Raw genomic sequence first — 11,261 nt, forward strand, 5'->3', positions numbered from 1 at the left:
CTATTGTCACTTCTCAGTCTTCTAAGTGGCTTGGCTACCCTAACTTCTATGTAGCGAATGAAGTTAATTAGCTCATTGGTGGTTTCAGATTTGTTTCGCAGAAAGTACACCCAAGTGAATTTGGTGTGGTCGTCCACAATCACAAGAATGTATCTCTTTCCACTTCAGCTAGGAACTGTAGTGGGACCACACAAATCAATATGTATAAGCTGAAGAGGTTCAGATACACTGTGTTTTGTTATACTTTTATGCGGAGATTTGGACATTTTGCCTTGTTCACAGGCAACACAAAGTATATCATTGTCAAGTTTTAACAATGGTAGTCCTATCACAAGATCCTTTCCAATGAGTTTGTTGATATAACCAAAGTTGAGGTGAAAGAGTCTTCTATGCCACAATAAACTGATGTTAGAGGCAACTTTGGAAAGAAGACAGATATCGGGGGTTCCCTCAATTAGTTCAATATCAAGAGGATGCATGTTCCCATTTTGTGGGGAATCAACAAGGATGCGCTTGTTGGTATCCATAATAAAACTCTTGGTTTTGGTGAACAAAACCTCATGATCATTGTCACATAATTGTGAAACACTAATAAGGTTATGTTTAAGACCATCTACATACGCTACACGCTTAACGGTAAAGTTGCCGTTTGATATGTTTCCATGTCCCATAACTTCTCCCTTCATGTTGTTTCCAAAAGTAACATACTGACCTGGCGTTGTGATCTTGGAATCTCTGAGATATCGTTTTGTTGGATTAGTGTCTAAGCCTGTAACTATATTTGGTATGTACTTGACCCGGTTGTGCATGTTCCTTTTGGGTTGCCTTCACCAAAGCAACTTGACAGGATGATTTATAGACAGAGAGAGAGAGGTTATTATGGTTTATTAATATATTATACGAATAATATATTAAAGGAGAAACCATATAGTTTAATTAATATTAGTCAAGAATTAATTAAGAATTAATTGTGTGGCTGAAAGAGATTTATTAAATAAAGGGGACTAGAACTGTCAATTGTGTGATAGTTAGTTTTGGGCTGTGAACTCTCTTGGATATACGGGGGACAAAATTAGGAGTGGAAGCCCACTCTAATTTCGTCCAAGGAGGCCTTATTCCAGAAGGTTCTCAAGCTGCTTAGGGCCTAAGTCATCCAATTAGGGTTTTGACTGAAACCCTAGCAGCTCAGCTATTTAAAGGACCCCAGGGCTTCAATTTCGGCTACACCAAGAAACCCTAAGGTTACTATAGATGAAATTGTGCCTCTCTTCTCCTTTATCCTAGATAATCTTCTTGCTTGTGGTGTTTGTAATCCATTAGAGGTGTTACACTTGTGACACTAAGCTTCTTAAAGATCAAGGATTCTTGCAACTATTGAAAGGTATCATCTAAACTTGTTTTGTTATAGATCTCGATTTCAATGTATGCTAGATTAGGGTATTTAAGTCTTGGATGAATTGCATGTACAATAGAGAAACCTAGATCCAAGCTTTAGGGTTTTGCATGAGCACATAGGATTGTTCTTTTGTATAAAACACATCAGTGATATCAGAGCCTTGCTTGGTTTCTATTGTATTTGATGTATTGTATGATTGTTCATTGCTTGAATTTGATTTTTTGGCTTTCTGTTTGACAGACTCGCCGAGTCCTAAAGAGAACTCGCCGAGTAGGATGAACTCGACGAGTCCAGTAAGGGACTCGACGAGTCGGTCAGTCAGACAGAGGGATTTTCGGGATTTTATGCCTATTTTGCTGTGGGATAATTACCAAAACGTTTTTAATTGATAAAATACAAATTTTATTGATATTATGTGATTATCCTTGCCAAAATAAAAGATAATGTCAAATTAATTGAATAATTATTTCCTTATATGATAAATGCTAATTATTTGAATTATTTGGTCAATTATCTTGCATGAAATTGGATTAGGTCAAACTTAGATAATCACCAATATTAATTGTTTAATTATTTATTTGAATTTTGATATAGATTGTTTTGAAATGTTTCAAAACTTGCCCTCAACTTTTGGAATTAAAATTTTTGGATTAAAAGTTTAATTTTGAAATAATTAAATTCCAAACCCTAGAATTTTACAAGTTTAAAATTCAACCCTATACTATTATAATATTATAATAATAACTATTATATATGTATAAGATAAATGCTAGTCTTACCGTTAGTAGGCCTCATTCACGAAGCCGATCTATAAGGGGGTATAAGGTTATGGCCTATAAAATGGCCGTTTAATGGGTGTCCACTCTCACCCACCGCTTCCTTGATTGGAGGAGGGTCGTTAGCCGAACGGGTAGGATAGGGCAACCCTTTCCTCATTAAAAGTATAATGATTTATAAAGTAACTAAATGTTTTTACAAAAATTCCCAATCTTAGTTACTTTAGGCAAAATGTGAATTTGATGCTATTCCATAAAATTACACTTTGTACCCTTGCTAAGACATTAGTGGAGCGTGTGTGGTTAACCGGCACACTAATTTGGCTCTAAGCAAAGGTGGCAAAGGGTGACTCGATGTTTGTCATAGATCGATGGAGCGTGTGTGGTTAACCAGCACATTGATTAGGTGACTGTAACATTGAGGGCACCATGTATATTTGCATGGTTATTCACACCCTGTTTGTGATCCTCGGTATCCCAGTCACAAACTTGAGGGGCATATCGAGATTTAAACATGACATTGAAAAGTTCAATGAATCTCAAAAGATCTAGGAGTTTTCAATACATTTAAAACTTAATTGTTTTTGTTTTTCATGGTGGAAATTAGTGAATCGTCATTCACTTACCTTCAAATTATTTGCAATTTAAATTACGGCATCCCTCTTTTAAGTTGTAAATAATGTTGTTGGATCCTAGCCCTAATTTCTCATTTGGGTGTTGAATTGGGGATTCCTATCTAATCAAACTTTGTTTCTTTTCCTTTTCAGATGTCGAACTCAAACAACGCTCAAGGCTCGAACTCTTCAGGCTCATTCTCACTCATGAATTTGTGTGGGAGGGTAATCTTCGACAGAAACAATTATAATGATTGGATCCGCAACATAAGGATGGTTACCCACTACGAGGACAAGGAATATGTCCTCGACAAGGAGCTGAAGGAGATAAACCTCGAAACTGCTACTCCCGAGGAGATTGCTGCTTATGAAACCCACGAGTGTGATGCCATGAAAGTCCGTTGCATCATGCTCGCTACCATGACCATAGAACTCCAAAAGTCCTACGAGGACTTCTACCCCTACGAGATGCATCATGAAACATCCCAAAAATACTAGCTAAAAATTTCGTTTTCAAAATCATTTAACAAACATAAATATCATCGCCATAGTATAAAATCATAAAACATGTATCTCAAAATCTCATAAAATCTGTCATCATATCACAATCTCATATAACATATAAGAGTAAAACTCCCAGGATGAAGACTGTGGTGTGTGCCATGCGATCATCCCGAGCCCTTCCCTTTGCTAGTGGAAGTACCTGAAACCAAAAATGAAAACCATAAGCACGAAGCTTGATGAGCTCCCCCAAACTACCACATAACATACTCATATAACAAGCAACTAGGAGATACGGGCCCCGCCCACACTCATGGAGATACGGGTCCCGCCCACACTCTGCTAACTAGGAGATACGGGCCCCGCCGACACTCTGCTATCTTTGAGATACGGGCCCCGCCCACACTCAGCTACCATTGAGATACGGGCCCTGCCCACACTCAACTACTCGAGGTACGGGCCCCGCCCACACTCGTCTTCTATGAGTTACGGGCCCCGCCCACGCTCGGCTACGACACTGACATACAAATATCACACAGAAACAAGTTTACTAAATCTATCATTCAATCCTGAAACATATTTCAACAAAACTAATAGGAGATACGGGCCCCGCCCACACTCATCTAAATAAGAGATACGGGCCCCGCCCACACTCAACTAATAATAAACTCATGTTGCGGTCTGGCCTAGGTGCCTTAGACTCGTTCCTACTGAAGGGACACTCACCTCGTGTGTCTGGCTATTGAAAACCCTGAGTGAGAATTATCTGGCTGCTGCTCCGGCGACTCTCCGACTATCATTCCCACAATGACACATAGTCAGAAACTGATAACTACACTCAGGGTGAAATGACCATTTCACCCTTGGTCAACAATAATATTCTGGTCAAAGTCAACATTCCAGTTGACTTGACTCGCCGAGTTGGCCCGCCAACTCGCCGAGTCCCTATTCTTTCACCTGCCCCCAACCCGACTCTACTCGTCGAGTTTAGGAAGAACTCGACGAGTTCTCCTTCAAACATAACATCAGGACAATCTTCATCTGACTCGCCGAGTTCCCCCTGAACTCGTCGAGTTTAGCTTCGTCATATGAACGTGTCTAGTCTATGACGCGCTGAGTTGTATGAACAACTCGTCGAGTTCATCTTCATAAGTTGGGAGATGGCCTTGGACTCGCCGAGTACGTTCTGTTAATAGTTAATACAAATATAAATGATGAAAGTTAAAAAATAATAATAATAACCTTTCCAATATGATTGTGACATATGAAGCAGACAAGAACTTTGCACGAGACATGTAACTTGAAAGGTAAGCAACAACACTCATTCTGCAAATGCAAAAAACAACATATTAGGTAAATGCCACATCAGCACCTTAACCAGTCAAAATTTGACCAAGTCAAAAGCTTTAATGACATATGACTCGCCGAGCCCCATGGTTTCCAAATCCGTGGATATGTCTATTTCGTTGAGTCCCTTCCCTGGACTCGTCTAAATCCCTTCTAAACTCAACTGGGTCTCCCCTGAATCATAACAGTCTTGGGAACCAAGCCACGACTTGCCGAGTCCCAAGAACGACTCGTCGAGTCTCTGCATGTCCAAGTCTATAACTCGATTTTTGATATGCAAAACTCATCCAGAAGGTAGATCTAGGCTCCTAAGATCGGTTTGACACGTAAAGTCATGAACTTTACGTTCATGCATCGTACTTTTATGCTTAAAAGACCAAAAATGAGGTTTATTTCATACATGGGGTTCTCATGGCCATAAAGATGGCACCTTTATGCCATAAGGACCCTCCAAGGTTCCAGATCTGAGGGTAAAATGACTTAGGACATCAAAGTCTCAAGAACCAAGCTTCTTGGACCCAAAACTCCATAAAAAGGACAATAAGAAGATCTATGAAACTACAAGTCAAGTATGAAGCTTGATTACCAGAAAAGATGGCAAATGGGATGAGGTTTCTGGATCAACTCTTTCTCCCTTGAATCTTCTAGCTTCCACCTCTTCCACTAACTTCAAGATACATCAAATAACTCTCAAAATAACTAAGAAAGCTCAAGCTCACTTATGGAGGATTAGGGTTTCGTGATTAGTGCTCTGGAGGTGATGGAGGCTGGACAAGAGGCCCATAATGTTGCTTAAATAGGGTGCAAAACCTAAATATTAGGGTTCCCCCTGACTGGCCTACTCGTCGAGTCAAGGCGCGGACTCGCCGAGTAGATCACTTAAAACCCGCGTCCAAACCTGCCATCTACTCGACGAGTTAGGGCTACTACTCGTCGAGTAGCTTTTAGCAAAATGACATTTAACGGATTAAGTACATACCAGGAACGGGGCATTACAAATCTCCCCCACTTGTCTTAGACTTCGTCCTCGAAGTCTGTTGTCTCTAAAAACAACTCTGGATAATGCTCTATCATCTCCTCCTCGGGCTCCCATGTCCACTCCGAGCCCTTACGGTGCTGCCACTGCACCTTAATTAACTGTACCCTTATGTTCCTCAGCTCCTTCGTCTTGCGATCCAAAATCGCCAATGGTCTCTCGATATAGTTCAGGCTATTGTCAACGTGAATGTCCTCAAGGGGTACCACTGCTGACTCATCCACTAAGCACTTCCGCAACTGAGAAACATGGAATGTGCTGTGGATCTGGCTGAGCTCTGCTGGGAGATCTAGCCGATAAGCAACCCGACCCACCCGGGCCATAACCCTGAAGGGACCAATGAACCTGGGGCCCAGCTTGCCTCGCCTCCGAAATCTGATAACACCCTTCCAGGGTGACACTTTCAGGAGGACCATATCGCCTACCTGAAACTCCAAGTCCGAACGCCGCTTGTCGGCATAACTCTTCTGTCGACTTTGAGCGGTCTGGAGCCTTCTTCAGACTTGCTGAATCCGCTCTGTGGTCTTGAGTACCACCTCTGTACTCCCCATGACTCGCTGACCGACCTCACCCCAGCAGATTGGGGTCCTACACTTCTTCCTATAGAGCATCTCGAAGGGAGGCCGGTCTATACTGGAATGGTAGCTGTTGTTGTACGAAAATTCCGCTAACGGAAGATACGTATCCCAACTGCCACCGAAATCTAGCACACATGACCGAAGCATGTCCTTGAGAGTCTGAATCGTCCTCTCGCTATGCCCGTCTGTCTGAGGGTGGAAAGCGGTGCTGAAATGGAGACGAGTACCCATCTCGTCGTGAAACCGCTTCCAAAATCTGGAAGTAAACCGGACGTCTCGGTCTGACACCACCGAGACAGGCACTCCATGACATACCACTACCTCTCGCATATAAATCTCGGCCAACTTCTCGGCCGAGATGCTCTCCTGGATCGGTATAAAATGGGCGCTCTTGGTCAACCGATCCACGATAACCCATATCGAATCCACCCCACATGTGGTCCTGGGAAGCTTCGTAATGAAGTCCATAGTGATATCCTCCCATTTCCATACGGGCATGTCTAACGGATGCATCTTGTCGTGTGGCCTCTGGTGCTCTGCCTTAACCTTCCTACATGTCAGGCACCTCTCCACGTACCAAGCTACGTCCCGCTTCATGCAGGGCCACCAATAATCGGGTCGAAGATCTCTGTACATCTTCGTCGCCCTTGGATGGATGAAGAACCGAGACTTGTGGGCATCATCCATCAACACATGCCATACTCCTCCCAAGTATGGTACCCAGACCCTCCCATGCAGGGTCAACAATCCTCGACTGTCGTAATCAAACGAAGCCACTCGGCCAACTATCCTTTCGCACTTCTGGCGTTCCTCCTTCAGACCCTCAACCTGTGCCTCCTGAATCTTCTCCAATAGTGAAGTAACTACTGTCATGCTCAAGCAGATATCTCGAATCGGAGTTGCTACCGCCTTGCGGCCCAGGGCGTCGGCCACCATGTTGGCCTTGCCCGGGTGGTAGAGGATCTCACAATCGTAATCCTTTACCACGTCTAACCACCTACCCTGCCTCATGTTCAGATTCGGCTGATCCATGAGGTACCTCAAACTCTTGTGGTCCGTGTAAATAGTACACCGGACCCCATAGAGGTAATGCCGCCAAATCTTGAGGGAGAACACTACAGCCCCCAACTCCAAATCATGCGTCGGGTAGTTAGCCTCGTGAGGCTTCAACTGTCTCGAGGTATAAGCTATCACATTCGCCCGCTGCATCAACACTGCTCCCATACCTGTGATCAAAGTGTCACAGTAGACTACAAAGTCATCTACTCCCTCTGTGTAACGCCCGTAGATCCGAGCTAGTTAATTTAGAGACGATAAGCATCAAAAATGACTTTTTGATGGAATATTATTTAGAAGGATTAATCTTAACTAAGTTGTAGTATATGTTACAAGGATTTCGTACATATAAAGAACGTCGAAATTCGAGTTATAACGAAGAAGTTATGACCTGTCGAAGTTTCGCAACAGAACCAACACGACACAGCGCAACGTAAATACTGAATTTATGTTAGAGCGATGTTTGGCCTTAGCAATCTAAATGAAAGTCATAGAATACGTTTAACGGAGAGCGTGCATAAAAAGAACGCCAAAATCTGACTTCGTATGAGGAAGTTATGATTTTTCGAAGTTTCGGCTTAGCAGTGTACAACCCGAAGTTCGAATATGAGATCGAGCGATATTTAGCAGAAACAATCTAAACGAGAATTGAAGATCTCATCGATAGTAGTCCAACGATAGAAAGACAGACGAAAACGGACGTCAGACGAAGGAGTTATGAGTTTATAACGGAGTTTTCCTGTCCCGGCCTACTAAAAATAATATAAAAATAATATAATAAAAATAAATTCAAAATTAGCCGACAAAGTCTACATGAAAGTTGTAGATCTTGTTTTTACCTACGCGTCGATATAAAGAACGTCGAAAACGGAGTTTGTATGCCAAAGTTATGGATTTCTGAAGTTCGGGGCGCGAAACCCCAAAACTGTCAGAGACGACGACGTGAAATCAGTGGTCACGACGTGGCATGTCTTCTGACGCCTCCTGGAGTCTGCTAGACCCAACTTGCGATGACGCATGCAGTGACAATCAAGCCCACGACGTGAAAGTACTGTTCACGACGTGTTATGTGTACATATTGTTGTTTATATGTGAGAATGCATATTCACTTTCTTCTAACTCATAGATATGATTTATTCTCTATGAGATACGTGCTAGGTGTTATATATTGTTTGTCTATTTGAGATGGGCGTGGAAATTGATGTTTTATATAAGTGTTAAATGATTTAAACTGTGTAAGTATTTATATCTACGAAAATGTTGGGTAGAACATGGGTAGATGGGATAGTTGGTGTGTGATGGAAGATGGTATGAGTAAACCTTGGTGACTATGGAGTTAGCGCCTACTGTTAAGTAAACCTTGGTGACTATGGAGTTAGCGCCTATTGTATAAACCTTGGTGACTATGGAGTTAGCGCCTACTGTTAAGTAAACCTTGGTGACTATGGAGTTAGCGCCTATTGTATAAACCTTGGTGACTATGGAGTTAGCGCCTACTGTTAAGTAAACCTTGGTGACTATGGAGTTAGCGCCTATTGTATAAGCCTTGGTGACTATGGAGTTAGCGCCTACTGTTAAGTGAACCTTGGTGACTATGGAGTTAGCGCCTGATAGCTATGGATTTAGTACCTGAGAGATAAATGTTGGTAACTGTGGACTTAGTACCTAATAGATAAACTTTGGCAGCAATGGACTTCGCGCCAATTCCTTAGATAAATCCTTAGGAATGAATGGATGAAGGATAGTTGATTCTTAGGGTAAACCCTTAAGAAATAAATGAGATATGGGGATGGGTGTTTGGGTTGATTGTTTGATGATTGAATATAATAAATGTATTATTGTGGGTTGAAAACCCTATATGCTCACCAGGCTCCCAAGCCTGACCCACTCAGTTTTCTTTGTATCACAGGTATCGATGCGAAGACCCATTTCACTGAGAGATTAAAAGAGATGTAAATCACTAGTGTAAATGAATGTATGATATGTCTATGCTTATGTGTCTGTATCGGAACATGACATCCCGAGGTTTTATTATTAAATAAAAATACATTCTCTTTGAGAAATATTTTGATAAGTTATTATCATATCTTGTTTTGGGAACAAATTCCGCAACCGTTTTCTTTAAACGATCACTCTGATTTATAAAACAAAGCATAAACAAATCGCTCTTTTCTGGCCATGAAATTAGGTATGTCACACTCTGGCAGGGTAAGAATCGGTGGCTCGCACAGTCGCTGCCTGAGCGTCTCAAAGGCTGTCTGCTGCTCAGGACCCCAGCGAAACACTACCGACTTCTTGGTCAGTCGGGTCAATGGTACTGCTATCTTGGAGAAATCCTGGATGAATCTCCTGTAGTACCCTGCCAATCCCAGGAAGCTCCTAATCTCGGATGGAGACCTCGGGACCTCCCACTGCATCACGGCCGCAATCTTGGCCGGATCTACTAATATACCCTTCTGGTTGACAAGGAGCCCCAGAAACTGCACCTCGTGCAACCAGAATTCGCACTTGGAGAACTTTGCGAAAAGCCTCTCCCTCTGCAAGGTCTCAAGCACCTCTCTCAGGTGTTCCTCGTGTTGCTCCTCTGTCTTGGAATATACCAAGATGTCATCAATGAATACTATCACAGACCGATCTACCATCGGCCTACACACACGGTTCATGACGTCCATGAACGCGGCTGGAGCATTGGTGAGCCTAAACGGCATCACCACAAACTCATAATGACCATAGCGGGTCCTAAAAGCGGTCTTCTGCACATCATCATCTCTGACCCGCATCTTGTGATATCTTGACCGTAGATCAGTTTTGGAAAACCAAGATGCTCCCTGCAGCTGATCGAACAAATCATCTATCCTCGGGAGTGGGTAACGGTTCTTCACCGTTACCTTATTCAGCTCCCGGTAATCAATGCACATACGGTGCGACCCGTCCTTCTTCTTCACAAACAGGATCGGGGCTCCCCATGGTGAACTGCTCGGCCTGATAAAACCCTTATCTAGCAGCTCTTGCAGCTGCGTAGACAACTCCTGCATCTCGGGAGGAGCCAACCGATACGGTGCCTTGGCTATCGGAGTCGCACCAGGAATCAGGTCAATCTGAAACTCAACCTGTCTCTCAGGAGGTATCCCGGGAAAATCCTCGGAGAATACATCCGGGTACTCTCGTACCACCGGTACATCATCAACTGTCGCCTTACCCTTATCTCGGGTATCCATAACATAGGCGACGTACCCCGCACAACCCTACTGGCAATAGCGCCTCTCTCTCGCTGCTGAACAAAGAATCGGTCCGTGTTGTGGCCTCTCGCCCTGAATCACTAACTTTCCCCCACTAGGAGTGTCAACCCTCACCAACTGTAGCTCACAATCAATCACTGCTCCATTGGAACTCAACCAATCCATACCCACTATAACCTTGTTCCCTCGTAGGGGAATATGAACTAAATCTATTGAGAACTGCTCATCGAATAACCGTAGTGTACAACCTCTGTGAACTCCCGCGACCCTGACGGTCCTGTCATCTGCTATCTCCACGTCGAGTGGGCAATCCAGCTCCCCCGGAGCTCTGCTAAATCGCTTGCTAAGTGCAAGCGACAAAAATGATCGGGTAGCCCCCGAATCAAAAAGTATCATAGCTGAAATGTCGTTTACTAGGAACGACCCAATAACCACATCTGGAGTCGCTCGTGCCTCCTCTGCTGTCAACTGTAAGGCTCTGCTCTTCGCCACTGGCGCCTCGGCCCGACCCTGACGGCCGTCTGTAATCCTCATAGTAGCAGGATCGGGTGCCACCACCTTTCCTGCTGATGCTAGACTCGGACACTGGGACTTCTTGTGTCCCCTCTGATTGCAATGGAAGCAAATCATATTAGATGATGTGGTGGTAGTAGTGGTAGAAGTAGCGGTATAATCTCTGCTCATATGACCAGTTCGGCCGCATTTGAAGCAGCCCGAA

This window comes from Lactuca virosa, chromosome 7 (assembly GCF_052849685.1).
Source record: "Lactuca virosa cultivar CGN04683 chromosome 7, Lactuca_virosa_CGN04683_v6, whole genome shotgun sequence".
Taxonomy (NCBI): Eukaryota; Viridiplantae; Streptophyta; class Magnoliopsida; order Asterales; family Asteraceae; genus Lactuca; species Lactuca virosa.